Below are 17,413 nucleotides of genomic sequence, written 5' to 3' on the forward strand. Positions count from 1 at the left end.
TCTATTTACTTGAGGATGACTTATCAAGCACAAAATAGACAAATTATTGAGATTATGTACGATGGGTCCACTAGGGTTTTCATAGCTTGTCAAAATATCCAGACTAGACAACGTCTACCAACAACATAGCATCCATTTTTACAAAACCTGCGCAGAGAAACTGGCCCCAGCTAAGCAATGAGGAGAAGACTAATAATGCCTGGTTTACTGTGTTTTAGGAGTAGGAACTTCTGCCTCACATCTGCTCTTCAACAATATCGAGCAGGGGGGAGTGTCAGGAGAACCAGGCAAGCACAACAGGAGAGACAGGAGCCTAAAGCGCAGAGCTGGCAAACATCGTTCAGCTGCGCAGAAAGCCGCTGCTTATCCAATTGAGCTGCTCAGCCTGCCCATCTGAATAAATGGTAACTAACAGGATGTGTCCTCTTGGCCAGCCTCTAAAGGGGATAAATCCAACAGTGCTGAAATGCATACCCTTTCCACTTCCTTGTCCACATCATGAAGCCCTGCGCTGGGATGTCAACAGGCAATGAAGTGGCAGTCGATAGGAGCCCCATTGGGGAGGAACAGCCCCAGGCTTCATCTCTTACTGGCTGGGCAGAACACTGGGTTCCAAACCACAGTGGGTGTTTCAACTCACAATTCCCTCAACTGCACCCCTCTTCTGCCTTGGGGCCTTCCTGTGTACTATGCCTTCATCTACCATGCCTGCCCCAATCTGTCCAAGTTCCTCTGGGGTCTCCCTAAGTCTAGCACGGCACCTCTCCTTCGTGCTTCCATAGCACCCTGGACTCCCCTCTATCTCATGGCATAATTATCTGGTTACTGTTCTTTGTAGCCATTGTGTTGCATCTTGCCTGCAGCATTATTTTCTTCATCACCACAGTACTTAATTTTTAAAATAAGTTTTTAAAATTAAAAACGAAGAATTTTCTTGAAAAATTAGAAAATCTGGCAACCATGAGTCCCACATCGAGGCAACATGAGCTCAGTTGAGCATCGCTTGTCTCTCATAGAAGAACATACACTTCCTAGTGCTCCAGTTGCCACCACTCCCTTTATTGTCACCTTTCTTCATTTTATCACCAATCAAGCCATTTGAGTTTACCACCAATTAGCGTTTGAGAACTTAATGACAAGAACTATGATTTCGATCTAGAACTGTAACTCACCCAAAACATGTGCTCAATACATACTGAATGAATGAAGAAATTCATTAACTAGGGATAACATTTTACTCAGGATTTTTGCAAGAGCTAAAACAACATATGTGAAAAATATGTACAATAATAACTTAAGATTGAAATAAAAGTTACTCTGTTAGAACACAGTTCAGGTCAGGACCCCATTCCTTGAATATAGCGCTATAACACTGACAGAGATCACTAAGGAGGAAGATCTTGTCTGCATCTTTCTTTTTAACAATTCAGTGACCTTTCTGAGAATGATCTTTATTTTTGATCTTGTAGATGACCAAAACGTATGAATCTTAGAATAATTCAAATAATCTGGATAATTTTTTTCAGAATAAATTATTTCATTTTCTTTACTTTTCCATCCCTTAAAAGCCATTTGATTTATTATCCAACATGCAGTGCATGCAGTAGGTAACAGTTTTTGTCTAGTAAAACTGTATTAACATTATGTAATGAAGCTACATTCAAGTCATACATTTTTCCAATATGCAAGAGGCTGAAATATTTTTTTAAAATCAACATTAAAGTAAACTGGCACGCTTTCAACTTATAAAATCAGCATGGAAGTAACACCAACGCTATACATACAGCCTTTTACATTTTATCGGTGGAACGTAATCATATATGGCTTAGAAATAATGTCAACTTCGTATGCTAAGAAAATAAAAAATTAATTAGAAATTTAGGGTACTGCTATTTTCAAACAGGACAATAACCCCTAGCCTCTAGCTATTCTGTATCATAGCCTTCAATTCCACTATATTCTGAAAATCATTCTTCCTACATTGTGGAGTTGGCAGCCCTTTGTGTAGCCTAAGAAGTTCACAAAGGTATGCTGTAATAAAAACATACATGTTGTTGTTGGCTGGGAAATGAGAATGATTTCCCTTTTTCAAATCATGAAATATTTTCAACTAAAAGCTCTACAAGCTTTAAAATGTTCTGTTGCCAAATACAATATCTTCAATTCCCCCAAAGTACAAAAACATTAGGGGCCACTCACTGTCAAGCTATAATCTTTTTTTTTTAACAGAACTTAACTTAGCATATGGTTTTTTGAGTCTAATTCTTTTTATTTCTCTGAGTTGTAGACCTATCATCTTTGCCTTAGGAAAATCACTGTCAGTGTTCTCAAAATGTTCAATCAACAAGCATATTGTAACCGAGGTACTTTTCCCCCAATTTATAAATGTTTCTCTATCCTAAAACACAAAAAGAGCAATTGCAACGTCAAGGACTAAAAAGATCTCAAAGATCCACACAGTCTATCTTAAGAGAACAGCGTATCACCATGTCTAAAACACAGCTGTTTACATTTGTTTTGTAGAAGTAAGTCTGGATAGATTCCAAAACCACTCTTTGTAACATTTGTAGTCTTCTTCTCCAGTGTAAGTAGCCTCCATCCTTTTAGAATTTCCTCATATTAGACCCATCTAAGCCGACGTAAGAGGGGCTAAATCACATTTAACCTTCAGATATACAAGTTCCTTTGTCTTATATAATTGCTGATGGGTGGTTATTCTCTTTTTAAAACCCAGGTTTTAAAACTTCAGTTTTAAAGGTACATATACTGTGATGTGTGGACTAGAAGATAACCCAATACTGTTTAAACAACTTACTTTTAAATGTAAACATTTTAGACAGATAAAATACGATGAATGAACTCCCTGCTCAACCAGTAAATCATGAAAAGAAATGTGTTCACACTGCTTTACTGTTCTTTTTCTTCAGCTAGAAGGTTACCTTAAAGAGGCTATGAACAGTTAATAATCAGCTGCCATGAGACAAATGTATTTAACTGTTCTTGGCTCTCTTATCACACAAGCAGCTGTCTATTTATTTGGGGGTGTACATTTATTCAAGGTGGGTATTCTTATTCAACCTGTAGTCAACACAGATAGAGCATGTTGGCCTTTTCCAGAATTTTAAATGCTTGACTTTAAATATTGATTCATCAGATTTGAAAGGACTTGGTTTCTTTCACGTATCAAAGATGCCTGCGGTTTTTAGTTTGTGTTGTGTTCATTTCTGAATAGTGGAACTGGTCACAGGGGATTGGGTCAAGCTTGGGTTCAGAGATTTAAATCGGTGAAAAAGGAAAATCAAATTCTTCTCATGAGTGTTAGCAGAACTCCTCACTTGTGTTTCCCAAGTCCTCAACATGCCCTAGATTCATATATTAGACCTATTACCACTATAGTTATACTTAAATTAATATATTAAGGACAGCATGTGACTATTACGTCTCAATTCATTTTCCATTCATATATGTGTGTGTGTATGCGTGTATGTATAAATTAAAGCTCATGATCATCTGAAGTAAAAAAAATTAATTTTCTGTTTTTTTAAAAGCTTCTTATAGCTACTTAAATACTAGTAATGCTCCTTATTAAAGTCTTCTGGATAGAAAAGGCACTTTACACTGCAATTTCAAGTGCATAAAAAGAGTCTTCATATGTCCTTAACTTCAAATTCAAGATCCAGCCTAGACTCAGAGTCAAAAGACACTCCCGTCAAAGAAACAAATAACGTCCATGAATGTCCCATAAATGCTAACACAACATCCCAGAGTTAGCAATGGAAACTATGGAAAAAAAAATTCTAAAGTCAATAAAGCCATGTGGCCTAGGTAATAAAATAAATGTCATAAGACATTTTCATAGATTAAAAAGTAAAGAACTTACAGAGCTCATGATAATGCACTATGTATTGATGTAAAGGCAACACTCTGAAAAGGAAATTGCATTTCTATGTTTTGTATTATTTTCAGAACAACTTGATAAATATTCTGCAAAGAAATATTCTTTTTAAATACCCACATCTCTGTGAATAATAACGTCAAAAACTGTCTTCCACAGAAGCACTCAATTCCCACCCCCTCTAGTTATATCTTTAAATTTGATAATAATCAGAGCTTGAAATAAAATACCTTTTTAAACTACATGAAAGCAGCATTGGCAAAAATGCCTTAAGGTGAAACTGCACAACAGAAAACCTACTGAGTAAATCCTGAACTAATGCAATATTATCCTCCCTTTTGCATATGTGTCTGATCATGAAATAACATTAAAATAAATTCTGTTTGCATAAGTCAGGTTTAACAACTGTTTCCTGTTTATATAAAGAAATCATCTTCTAGTAAAGGAAATTGTCATTGGAGTATAAACTAGACTTTATAAATATTTTGAGTTAAATTGTTTCAACTGAAGAAATATCCAGCACAACGCTTATGGTTTTGTTTGTTTGCAAATTGAATCTTTTTATTAAAATGAAAAAAAAAATGACACGGATTTCTTACAATGGTAAAGGTAGGCTTGATGCATAGTTCGTTACCACCAAAACAGATCACTGAATTTTGGTCCTTCCAAACTTCATCTTCAAAAGTACATTAGCTAAACTTCTATTCCCTGAAATGGCATCAGAACCTTGTCAGGGGCTGTGAGCTGACCTTTCTAACCTATTACACGCTTCGCCCATCACTGTACTAATAAATACTGCTGACATTTGCGAAACTTGCTTTTTCCACAGATTGAGTATGTTTACGGACTACTTATAAATCTTGTAAATGTCCTCTTCTCACCCGCTCAGCTACAAATGGGTAGCCCCGGCCTGCAGACAGCTGCCTCCTGAGAAGCGCTCCCCGGGCGCGAGCCCCTCAGGGGCTGCGTTTCCCCGCGCGGCGCGGGTTGGACGTGCCCCGGGCAGGAAAGGGAGCACAATCGTTTAAGGCCGGCGTCGAGCCCCACGCAGATTTATGTATATACTTACATACGTCTGCCTTACAAGCAGATTCTCTATTTACCAGATCCCTGGACAGAAAGACAAAGTCCCGCCGTTCCCATCGTCAGCGGAGACTGGGAGGCGTTCACACCCTCTCGTCCCTCCAGCTGCTGCAGCCACAACTCCAGCATCTCCGGTGCCTCCTCCCCGGCCGCCCCTGGCTGTCACCCCTTCCCTGGGCTCGCCTCGCACGACTCAGTCCGCCCGCCCGCCCCCCTCCTCTGCACGCGAGCAGCCCTTGCAGGCGCCCCCTCCCTCCGACATGCAGCCGCCTCCTCTCTGCGCTTGCATCCCGCGGGGATCACCGGGGGCGAGGGACCGCGCGCGGCGCCGCAGGGCCCCGGGTGGAGCGGGCACCCACCTGCCCTGTCAGCTGGGAGGCTCCGCAGGCCGCGCCCCCCGGCCTGCCCTGCAGCTCCGGGCCGGAGTCGGAGGCCCAGCGGCGCGCGGTACCGGGCGCGGGGCAGGTCCGGGTCCCCCCCCGCGGCGCACAAGCCGCGCGCTTCCCCGCGCCGCCCGCTCCGCGCTCTCCGGTAGCCCGGCAACGGCCGCCGCCGCCCGGGCCCGCCCACCGCCGGAGCCCCGCCCGCCCCCCGCCCCTGGGCTCTCGGCGGCGCCCCCTCGCAGCCTCGGCTCCGCTCGCCCGGCTCTCCCAGCCACCGTGGGAGGCGCTGCTGGCCCGGCCCCCGCGGCTGCTGGAGCTGTGACAGCATCCCCGCGGCAGACCTGGGGCGGTGGGGGAGGGAGGACACCAGGACCGCCGAGAGCTCGTGTGAGGGAACTGCCTTCGCAGAAGGGACGGAGCCTGCGTTCCTACCCTGGACGTATTTTCCCGGGACCTTCGCGCCTTTCCCTTTGCCGGGTCATATTCTACCTAGACGCCGCTTCTGCATATGAGGAAAGGCCTCCGGAAAACGAGGTGACACATTTGCTCCGGTGAATCAAGATCACGATGACCTAGCTCTGGTGACCTAGCCGCCTCATTCATTCATGGATGCATTTTCCCAGCAGATATTCACCCAAGGCTCGCTCACTGGGCAGAAACCTCTGGAGGTCAGGGGTGTGTCGTAGTTAACGCCTGTGCCCACCTCCTCCACGCTAGAACCAGCCCAGTCCAACTCCCAGGGTCACTCCACAAACTGGACGTCGCTGGCGATGTGCGGAGAGGACAGAGCCTGGGCTCCGCGTCGTTACTTGTACTTTGGGTAAAGTGTTGAAACTTCCAACCTTTCGTTTGTGCATTTATGAAGTGGAGCTAATAGTGCCCATTTTGCAGATTTGTTGGAAGAAGTAAAAGAATCATGTACGTTAAAAAAAAAAAAAGCTTTTTCAGCAGTAGAATGCTATAGAAATGTCAGCAATTATTGTTTCATTTGTCCAGTGAGTGACTAAATGGGCAAGTTCCTTCACATGCAGGATACCGTGCATGACTGGTACACAGAGGCAGCCACCGTTTCTCATGTGTTGGTTCTGTTTTCCCAGAACCAACTCTTTGGATGGAACCAAATCCTGTTTCTTTTCTATACTCCAAGGCCCAAAGTAGCCCCTCAATGAATATTTGTTGAATGAATGAATAAGTTGTTATCGTTAATTACTGATAATCACATCTGGTGATTCCACACTGAGAACACCATAGTGCTGTACTAGGTACTTGTGAAAAATACATTAAAATATTATCATTCCCAAGTGTCACACCTCAACGTTGTCTACTTTAAATCTAACAGGGCCAGAATATAAATCACCGTAATGACTTATTTGTAAATGATTTACAAATGATAGACACTATCTTATTTGAACCTCGAGGCAAGTGTACATTCCCCTAGCCTGTCAGCTGTTGCCTAGGACTATTACAGACTCCACGAACTTCACTAACGTGCTCATGATTATCTTGAAGTTATCTGTTTGTCTAGGTTCCTTTCCCCAACTAGACTTTAGTCTCCTGAGGGCACATCTTAATTTCTTAATATCCCAGAGCCTAACATGTAGGATGCTCAGAACATCTCTGTTAAGCTGAATTATTGCTTCTTCCTTTGTAAGCGCTCACGCATTCACCCTTTCTACCTCTTCTTTCCGCCACCTCTACCGCACTACAGGCCCTCCCCACCTTTCCCCTGAATATTTGCCACCGCCTCAAACCTCCCTCCCTGCTGCTCTGTCCAGCCGGTCCTGCTCCCTCCTGCCTTTCATCACTGTCGCTATCCAATTAAAATATTTACAAGAGTTCCTCATTGTAAAGAATGGCTTCTATACCCCTTGGATTAGCATTCAGAGACTTCCATGTTGGGCTCCACCCACATTTTCAGCCTTATCTTTCTCTCTAGACCGCACACTTTATATTCTGGCCAAACTGGTCTGCATGCCTTGCCTCAAATGTGCCCTGAACTTGCCCTTCCCTTTGCCCTAAGCTTCCTCTCTGTACTCACCTATTTCCCTTACCTCTCTGACTCCTTACTTACTTACTTTACTCCTATTTCACGACCAACTCAAAAGCCACTACTCTCATGAGTCTCTCTGAAGTTTGTGGCCTTCTTACTACAGTGACAGCATTTGCCACATTCTCCCTGTCATAAGTACCCGTGACTCAGCTTTCTTCCTCAAAGAGTTCAACTGCTTTCATAGAAAGGGCATATGTTGTTGGAACTTGTATCTCTGATAGTATCCAACATTCACACAAATGTTCAGTAAATGTTTTCCGAGTGGAATTTCATCTGCCAGCTCAGGAACTCCCTCTTTAACTTCAGCCAAATGCTCTTTTTTCCTCTGGCCTCCTTTTGTACTTAGAGTCAGTAACACATCATTAGTTCATTAGTTCTAGTATCATTTCATGTGTATTTGGTTGATCTTCCCAGTCAGCCTGTTAGCTCACCCCCGTGAGAGACCCTATTGTTAACACACACGGGCTTTGGCATCAGAGGATCTGGTCTTGGATGCCAATTGCCATTCACTAGTTGCATGCCCTTGGAAAAGTTACTTAACCTCCCTAAATTTCTGTTTCTTCGCCTGTAAAATGCGTTGTTTTATTGGCGGTTGTTAAATAAGATAAGGTATTGAAGGCACTTAGCTCACGGCCTGGCACATGGCAACTGCTCACAAAATGGCAGCTGTGATTAGGAGCAGTTCATCTTCTGTAGGGCATACAATGCCTAGCATCAGTAAATACATGATCATTGAAATGACATGTGACAGTGGGGACAAAGAGCACTGAACCTCTGCACCCTAGCTATTTCTTGCATCTTACTCTAAAGAAGAGGCTGGTTAAGTTCAATAAATACTCCCCACTTCCCCTCACTTTGAGTGTTTATATGGTCTGGAGACAGTATCTGAATGAGAACCCAGATCCACAATTGAGCACCAGTAGTGTTACAAAAGTAATTATATGATTCCTAAGTTCATTCAGAAGGAAATTGGTGGTTAGAATTAGGGCTACAAGCATTTTTCTCCCTTGAAAACACTGAGTATCATTAATGGGTTGAAATTTTTATTGGAAAAGCCAAATTATTATGAGGATCTTGGTAGATGTGTTGTTTTTAGGATTATGTTAAGGGTCAGTTTCCTGAAGCTAGTTTAGCAATATCTAAGCTGATACAAAGTGTATTTGTTTAGAACATTTTCCCAAAAAAGTTGAACTAATGAAGTAACAAACTTCTTTTAAAAATAGTTTCAGCGATAAGCTAGCTCACTGGAAGAAAAGTTAATGGAAAATTGTTTGACTTTCTAGTAATTTCTAGTGTAAATCACTTTTCCTTGGGAAAATTAAGTAGAATGCAAGCTACATGAGAATACTGAATTTTGTCTGTTAGTTCACGGGGCCTGGCACATAGTAGGTACTCATTAAAAATTTGTCGAATGAATTAATAAATGGGAGTGAGCATCTCAAAAATTAATAAAGTTTGCCAAATATAGTTAAGAAAATAAGGGAAAAAATAATGAAGACCCAGGTATTTAAGTAATTCCCAACACCCATTGCTGCCAATTATATACTATCAGTGTAGGGTTAGGGCCAGACATGAGTGACTTGCTCAAGGTCACACACCAAGTTAATGATAAAGCTGGAATCAAAATCCAGGCTCCTTGAATCCTAATAATCTTTGCCATACCAGTAGTGCATAAACCAATATACATGAAAAGGCCAAGGAGGTTATTTATTTGGTTTATATAATGTCAGACTCATGACATTTATAGAGCACAGTTGTTATAAGTTGTAGTACTTGCACTGATCTTTGTGAGTTTATGACATCCCTGTTGGGCAGACTTTTCATGAGTTTAATGGGAGAAGAAACAGGCCATTGACTCTCCTCCTCTCTTTCCTGATGAATATGGTGGACTCCTCTGCATACAGCTCACTGGGCCCATGATGCTAGGCTATAGGGCTGCCAAAGTATCGGAGACATTTAGCAGGATGGAGAACGCTGTACTTACCAGAACTCCTCTCAGTGACAGTGTGGCTTATGTTGGAAGGAATGGTTAGATCAAGTCGCTCGAAACCCCCACCACATCACCCTCTCCCTCTCCCTTTTTACCAAAGAGCAAATTTAAGTCACAATGGATAGTGTTAAACTACCTCTCACCCTAAGGACGTGAGACTTGGTAACTTCTGAGGGGTGACTTCAGCAAGTGGGTGGATTTGAGGGACAACTTTGGAGCCAAAGCTGAACGGCTGTGACAGTAGAGGAGAAATTCAGCACAGCCACCAGGGAGCCTCCTCTGTCCTCCTTTTCATAGCCTGTTCCTCTAAACTGGGCTGACAAAATTTTGAAGAGTCACTTTTTAGAGGGGCACCAAATTATTAACTTTTCCAGGGTGCCTTGGACTGGGAGCCTGACCACAAAGCAATGGTGGATGCTTGAGTTCAGTCTAGTCTTGAAGCAGAGGAAGAATGGATTATGTCTTAAGGTCCTTTTTCGCTGAAGATTCTAGGCCAACTGATGGAAAACTCCATCAAAAATTTCTAATAGCTCTCACAAAATATATCAATGAAAGAAAGAAAGAAAAAAAAAAGAGTCAATTTTTTAGCCAAAATTTTGGCTAACAGTCAAGTTCAGCTCTATATAATTCTTATAATAGAATTAACTCCTAGCCCTAGAACAAAAGAACCCAAGATTTGAAATCAGATAGACTCTAGTGCTGCCGCTTAATTACTCTGTGATCTTACACATGTTATTTAACCCCCTGAGACTCACAGTCCTCATCTGTATAATGGGCATGACAAACTTAAATGTTGTAAATTTAAATGAGATAGTATTTAAATAAATATTGTTAGAGTGCCTGGCACACAAGTACTCAATAAATATTAGTGAATTAATTAATAATTAGTGAATTAATAAATATTAGTAAATGTTACTAAGTAATAATCTGTAAAGTTTCATATGAAACCTTTATGAGGTTGATAAAATACAAGGGACAGCTATTTGGCCTTGAGAGCAGTGTATATGTGAACAATTTACAGTCAATAAATAAATTAAATTTATTCACAAGAAATATATTATTTTTTCCAAGAAAAAAAACCCAGAGTTAATTAAAACATGTCCAAGGATTCTTAAAATAATCAAATGTAGTATGGAACACAAATCATGTACAAACCCATATTGAACTTGCAAACTGAAATCTCACAAAATCCCACTGATAATCTCCTTTGAGGAATAATAACCTCTAACTATTAAACTTTTCATGGACATCATTAATATCTTCTAAAAAAAGTCAATTCCTTGGAAACACACAAAGATGTGCTTATATAATGACAAACTTATATACACACACACACAAATATATATAATTCTACATTGCAGTGATATATTAAATTTTTTGTGAAAATTATTTTAAATGTTAGGGTAAATTCTGTGAGCAGTCATGTGTTTAGACTGCTTAGAAATACAGAAGCAAAGGAATAGTTGGGAAATAACCAGACTAATCCAGTTGACTGACATATCTATCATGGAAAGAAAAAAATGTACTGCCATAGGAAGTGGCTATCTTTATCTTTCAAACTAACACTGTTCTCTGATCAGCCACCCAGTGCACTTGTTTCAACAGTTGTTGGAAAACAGACTGTGCACGGTGACCCAGAAAGAACATTAGACCAGGACTTGGAAAACTAGCCATGTGACCTTAGTTAAAAGAATCAAGTTACTTTTCTCTAGTCTCAGTTTCCACATCTGTAAAATGGCTATAAAAATTCCACCCTGCTTATTTCTCAAAGATAATCTGATCCCTCCCTCATTCACGCATGAGAAAACTGAGGAGTGCAGTGACTCTCTTAAGGTCACATAGCTAATCAGTGACAGAACCCGGACTAGAAATAAAAGCCTTTGAAGACTTGGACTTTTTGCAGGAACAAAGCGGCCATTGAAGCAATAGACAGGAAAGTGCTTTGAAAAACGTACTCGAGTTTCGTTCAGTAGGAGCATTATGGAGTACATCGACTCACATCACAATCAAGATCATCGTGTGGCAGTTAATTCAGAAATGCTCTTTGAGATTGTACCTGTACACTCAGCAATAGCCATCTTTCTTTTAAAATCAAATACAATCTGTTTCATTTTTCAACGAAGACACAAGAAGGAAATAATTAAGTGAATTAATTCAGACACTGAAGTGGATTTTCAAGGACTTGACTTGCCCAAGCTAGTTTTCTACAAAGCCTAAATTAATCAGATAATTGCTAATTCTCCCTTTTGTTTTGTGCTGAGAAGAGTCTGTATTTGATGAAATGAACCTAGTAGCAGAATACACAGTCATTTAAAAATTTTTAAACTCCCAAATCTAAACTAAGTGATCGAGTTTCTAAGCACACTATTTCTTGAGGCATCTTCTCCAGTCATTACTTTAAAAGCTTAATTTTCTTTATCTGAATGCGAACATTAATACTGCTTTTATGATTTAAAGAGGACTTTTTAAACAAATGAATGAAAAAAATCAACCTAAACTGATTCTCTGCAATATTGTAAACATGCTTTTTTACATTGTCAGTAGAACAAAAATTTAAATGCCTCTCTTGGCATGACTAAAAAGAACAGTTAAGTCTTTTAGATTAAATTCTTACTGACCCATTTAAAAAATATTTAGTATGGTTTTCAATAATCTCCACTTAACAGCTATCAAAGTTTTAAAATTAAGCAAACAATGCTAATTACCCTCTTTCTAATACCAGGAGGAAAGTTGTGAAAGTAATTTAATTAATTGGCTCTGAAAAATTAATTACATATGAAATGAGACTCATTAGACTTTTCCTGTTTCATCAGAATTTCAGACTGGAGGATAACTGGTCTTATCACTTAGAGTTTCTTGGTGGTTCATCTAGCATAAAATAGACTATTGTGATGATAGTTAAATATTTTACCCAAATAAACTTAGGACTAAAACATTAAAATGAACTAACGTGAACATGGAGCTCTTTTCACTGTATTAAGTTCTTGCATCAGGATTTTACTGTGTGTGTGCGTGTGTGTGTGTGCGTGTGTGTGTGATCATGGAATTAACAACAGTTAACTTTCAAATTCAGCACAGCAGTGTAATTTGGTTTTGCCATGTTGAGCAAAAACTGAAGTGAAAATGTGACTAAAAACTTTATGTAACATAATAGCTGTTGATCACTCAGATAGTTTTCATAAACAGTTGGCAGATTTTAATTTACGACAGCTGTCACTATAAATTTAAAGTAAATGTTAATTTAGGAATATTAACCTTGTGAATGTTGCTGTAAAGAAGGCTCATGCTATTTCCAAAGGTTACAGAAAATCACTAGGGGATTTTTAACCAAACTTAGTGCAACTTTACCCTCACTGTTTTAAAATTCTTCAGTTTTACACATAAAAGTCTTTAATCATACTCGAATGCCTTTTCAGTGAATCCTCTTGAGGATACAAACTGCCTAAGGAAATGTATTTGATAGGTTTACATCTTGGAGGTGAGAGAATAAATAAACTAAAGAAACAATATTGCCAGAGATGCACTATACTCTTTTATATAAGAAAACAAGGAAAGCATTGGCATAAAGTGCCACCACCTGTTTACTAAATAAAGTAACCTGCAAACACTTAGAGCAATCATAGCTTACAGGATCCCAGGCTCTGAAGCTAAGAAGCTCAAGTTAGCGCTCTTCTGTTTTGTCCTGTTTGAACAACACATTTCCAAGTAAAATTTGCATGACATTGCAAACTCTTTTGTACAAACTACTAAAATGGCATCGAGTATCATATTTACTCTGATACATACATGTAGCATAAACTAGTATTCAAGTATAGAAATGCTTGTTTTTAATTGATTAAAACCATCTTTTTCTTAGAACATACAGGAAAAGTGAAGTGAAGGCTACAACAAAACACAAAATGCTGTACCTGCAACGTGCTGAGCTCTTTCCAGTACTCACCCTTTCGGCAACTTAGTTTCTCCTTGGCAGCACTTCTATGCCAAATGCTTCTACCTTCCCAAAAATGTATGTCAGCACAAGCCCAGGCGAAACTTCAAATCCAAGAAAATAAAATTAACCATGCAGATCAAAGACAGACGAGCAGGGAGACGAAATGCGGTAATCTGATCGGTGATCAGTTGCAAACATCAAAGGCAGGGCTAAGTTTATATATATGCACGGATATCAAGAAAGTTCCCTTTCAGCAGGTAGTCACCCTCCCGCCTTCTCGTCCACAAATTCTTTTGTTTAACACGATCACGCTGTTTTCCTCCTTTTTTTTTTTCCAACGAGGCAATACCGGTGGTTCTCCCAAGCTTGGGCTGAGTGGCTGGATCCGTAGCTTTGTCGGTTCTCAAGCTGTGTTGTGGATTGTGTGTTGGAAGCCTTGCCTAGTGCCAGCGGGTTCTGCTTTATCCCTTTCATCTCGCTGAACTGCAGATCCCATGACATCATTCAGCGCCGTGGGCCTGGTAGGAAAGCTATAATTCAGCCTGTGGGGGAGTACAGCTCAAGAGAAGCCCGAGTTGGCCTGATTTCTAATCACGTTAAACTGTTGTGCCTCACGCAGGACGGTTTCTGTTATCTGTTTCCCGGCTGGAAAGGCCGGCAGTTGCCGCGGGATGATTCTTGTGTGATAAGGCCGCTGATCCATCCGGGAGTCCAGATGACAGCGCTTAATTGCCTCTTCTTTGATAAAAATCACAATTTTTTACAAAGCCTGGGTGTCAAATATTCAGAATAGTTAAATATCAGTATAAGACCATTTCAAAAAACACCCAGAAACCCAGCCAGATGGAGAGGATAACATTTAAAAATTTGGTTTTGTTTTAGATGTGACAAGTCTGTAAGGATTTTAAGTAAAGTGCCTTTTCCTTGACACTTAAATTATTAGAATTTGACTGCCAATTAAACAGTGGTTTTAATCACTTAATCAGTGACTGATCTGCCACCTCTCGCTTAAGCCCTTGGGCAGAGTCTTAATCTTTAGTCTTGGTCTTCGTTTGGGATTCTGAAAATTAGATTTTAAAACAATGTGTAGTTCTTAGGTAAGAATAATTCATTAACGCCTGTTGAGCATTTCAAAATTCACAAAAGAACAGAATGATGCAGAGGAAAGCCCTGGCCCTGTGCATCCCCCCTGGGGCTGTGCACCTTGCCTGCAGGGCTGTTCCTCCAAAGCCAGAATTTGGGCTCTTACTCACTAAAAATCACCCTATAACTCTAATTCTCCATAGTTTAAAATTAAATCTACTGCACATTATTTAGAACTTTCTTACTATTTTTCCTTGATAATGGCAGATTCAATAAAATAAGTTTATTTTATTTTTAGTATTTATTAAAATAGCAGATAATGAGCAATTTCATCTTCATTACAAGCCAGGATACAGTTCATTTCTGAATCCCAGACCATTGTTTTGTGGAATGAAGGAAAATTTTCTATTTTATAATGGAAACTTGCTAAATTTTAGAAGGTCAGTTAAAAATATTTTTGCAAATCTTAGAAGACAGTAGAATTTAATCTTTCTTTGTGTAACTTCCCTCCCTAATTGGTTTCGTCTAATTTTTCCTGATGTGAAATTTGAAAATGTAATTTATGATATATTTCCAGACTTCCATGATTCTTGAATAAATTTGAATAGCAAAATATTTGGTTTGAACAGTTAAACATTTGAATAGTCATGTTTATTTTTAAACATTTTAAAAATAATTTTTCTACCTCATGCATCATTTCTCAAAGATGTGCAGAGCTCAGATGGCATCTAAAGTGCGGGTGGGATTCTCCGTGACTCCTCGAAAGTAGACCAGGAAAACTCCCGTGATGCTTGGACTTCACGTAACCTTTCCTGGGCTCCTTTGAATACAAAGAAAATATTTAAAAGGACAAACTATTTCCGAGTGGGCATGTGCCCATATCTTCTCAGAGGTAGTACAACCCTACAGTCAACATGAAATCCACGTTCCATCAAAGTGCACTCAGGAATAAAGTTTCCTGATACACTGACATATTAAATCATAACAACTAGATGTTCTGCAAGGTTCTTCGGATAAGCAAGTAAATCCTAATGTCTTTATAGAGTTCAACAACAATAGAAATAAGTGATGGACTGAATCAGGATTCTGTCATTCCACTGGAAGCGTATAGGAGGCCTTTGAAAGCAGGGACGCAAATGAAAATCTGTCAAATGATCCTTAATTTACGCAAATCTCATCAAGGAAGATTTGCAGTTCAAAATACATCTAGCAATGCAAAATCATCTTCAGTGAAAGAGTTTATTCACCAAGTCACTGAAAATTATTTTCAATTGGTCCTCTTGTGGCCAAGAACCCCAACATGTGAGATGAAAGGGGACTGAGGCTAGGGCCCCATCTGTCCCCAGGAGCAGAGGGAGGCTAAAGGCCCCTCGAATGAGGAATGACCTCTTGACCCCGGGCTCGTTAGTGCTGTGCTCCTGTCCACGGAGCTCCCTTCATCGTGGAGATGGGGCCTGGACCATTGTTATTTCTGAACAGCACCATGAAGGGGAGCTACTGCAAAGCTATTCTCTTGCCCCTCCAAGAAGCTTAGATTAGTGAAATTAAATCTGATGCTATGTTGATAAGAAATATGTCACTACAGTCTACATAATTATCTCTTTTAATAACACCAAGTTACAGTGTTCTATCCATGATTCCTAGTGCCATGTCACGGCATAAATGGCTTATTTCGCTCTCTCCACCAAGTTGCATTTCAGCCACCTGGCTGGGTAAAGAGGCTGGCACAGCAATCTGATCCATAGTAGGGAGCTCCATGCTGCATTTCATTGCACTGAAGACTGAGGAAACTTCCATTGTTCATATCAAAGAGTGAGGGGGGTCCTGAGGTTCTTGAGGAGAGGGTGTCTCGTGTACGCCCCAGTAGCCCCTGAGTGCTGTTTTTTTTCCAGCACGTGAAATATGTTTCCTTTGTTTCTTTCTCTTGACAGGTAAATCACATAAGTGCCTACAACTGTGAGATATAGGTTCAGGTAATACACATTATTTTTTTTCCATTGAGTTTCAAAGTTCTTGGAGTTACCTAGAACTCTTTTCTAATGCCATCTTTACTAAACTGGCTGTTCAGAATATACATCCTGGATTATATCAGATAAACACAGCTTTATATACATAAATTGGGAGGAATAATTTTAGAATTTGTCTCATTTACACACTTTTGTTTGTGTGTGAAGTAGTTCAATGTTTTGGAAGGAGCATGGACACTGGAGTCAGAGAGGCCTGGGTTCCAATCTCTGTCACATTATCTGAAACTCAGTAACAGGTTGCACAGTCTGGGCAAGCTGCTTAATCTCGCTGAGCTTCATCTTCCTAAACTGTAAGAAGGGACAACATTTACATTGTTAGTGTTGTTCAGACAACCAACTTACATAGAGAGCATCAAGCAATCCCACTCTTGGGTATTTCTCCAAAGGAAATGAACTCACTATCTTGAAGAGATACGGGCACTCCCGTGTTCACTGCAGCGTTATTCACAATAGCCAAGATATGGAAACAACCTAAATGTCCATTGACAGATAAATGGATAAAGAAAATACGGTATATATGTATATATGTATATTATTCAGCCTTTAAAAAAAAAGAAATTCTGACATTTGTGACAACATGCATGAACCTAGAGGACGTAATGCTAAGCAAAATGAGCCAGACACAGAAAGATAGATATTGCATGATCTCACCTATATGTGGAATCTGAAAAAAACAAAAACAAAACACACTGAATTCATAGTAATGGAGTAGAATGGTGGTTACCGAGGTTGGTGGGGGAAAAGGGGAGATGAAAAAAAGAAAGAAAGTAAAATGGTGATCGCCAGGGGCTTGGGAGAGGAAGCCACGAGGAGTCATTGTTTAATGGGTACATGTTTTCAGTCTTGCAAGATGAAAAGAGATCTGGAGATGGATGGTAGTGATGGCTGTGCAACAATATGAATGTGCTTAACACCACTAAACTGTACAGTTAAAAATGGTTAAGATGTTAATTTTATGTTGTGTGTATTTT

General features: G+C 40.0%; 1 protein-coding gene across 7 annotated transcripts in view; it reads right to left on the bottom strand.

Moving 5' to 3' along the window:
• The window catches only part of TNFRSF19 (TNF receptor superfamily member 19), a 98,106-nt gene extending 84,167 nt beyond the window's left edge, over positions 1–13,939 (bottom strand). For 2 of the 7 annotated variants that reach the window (XM_087436304.1, XM_087436300.1), the window contains exon 1: positions 13,342–13,938. The gene's annotated coding sequence lies outside the window, so the exon portion shown is untranslated. Of the gene's footprint in view, positions 1–4,964; positions 5,010–5,337; positions 5,466–13,341 lie in introns of those variants that run through there. The other 5 variants (XM_087436305.1, XM_004435261.3, XM_087436303.1 and 2 more) reach the window with 5 other exon arrangements.
• Positions 13,940–17,413: the final 3,474 nt, after the last annotated feature.

Source organism: Ceratotherium simum, chromosome 10 (assembly GCF_057802395.1).
Source record: "Ceratotherium simum simum isolate JZ-2026a chromosome 10, ASM5780239v1, whole genome shotgun sequence".
Taxonomy (NCBI): domain Eukaryota; kingdom Metazoa; phylum Chordata; class Mammalia; order Perissodactyla; family Rhinocerotidae; genus Ceratotherium; species Ceratotherium simum.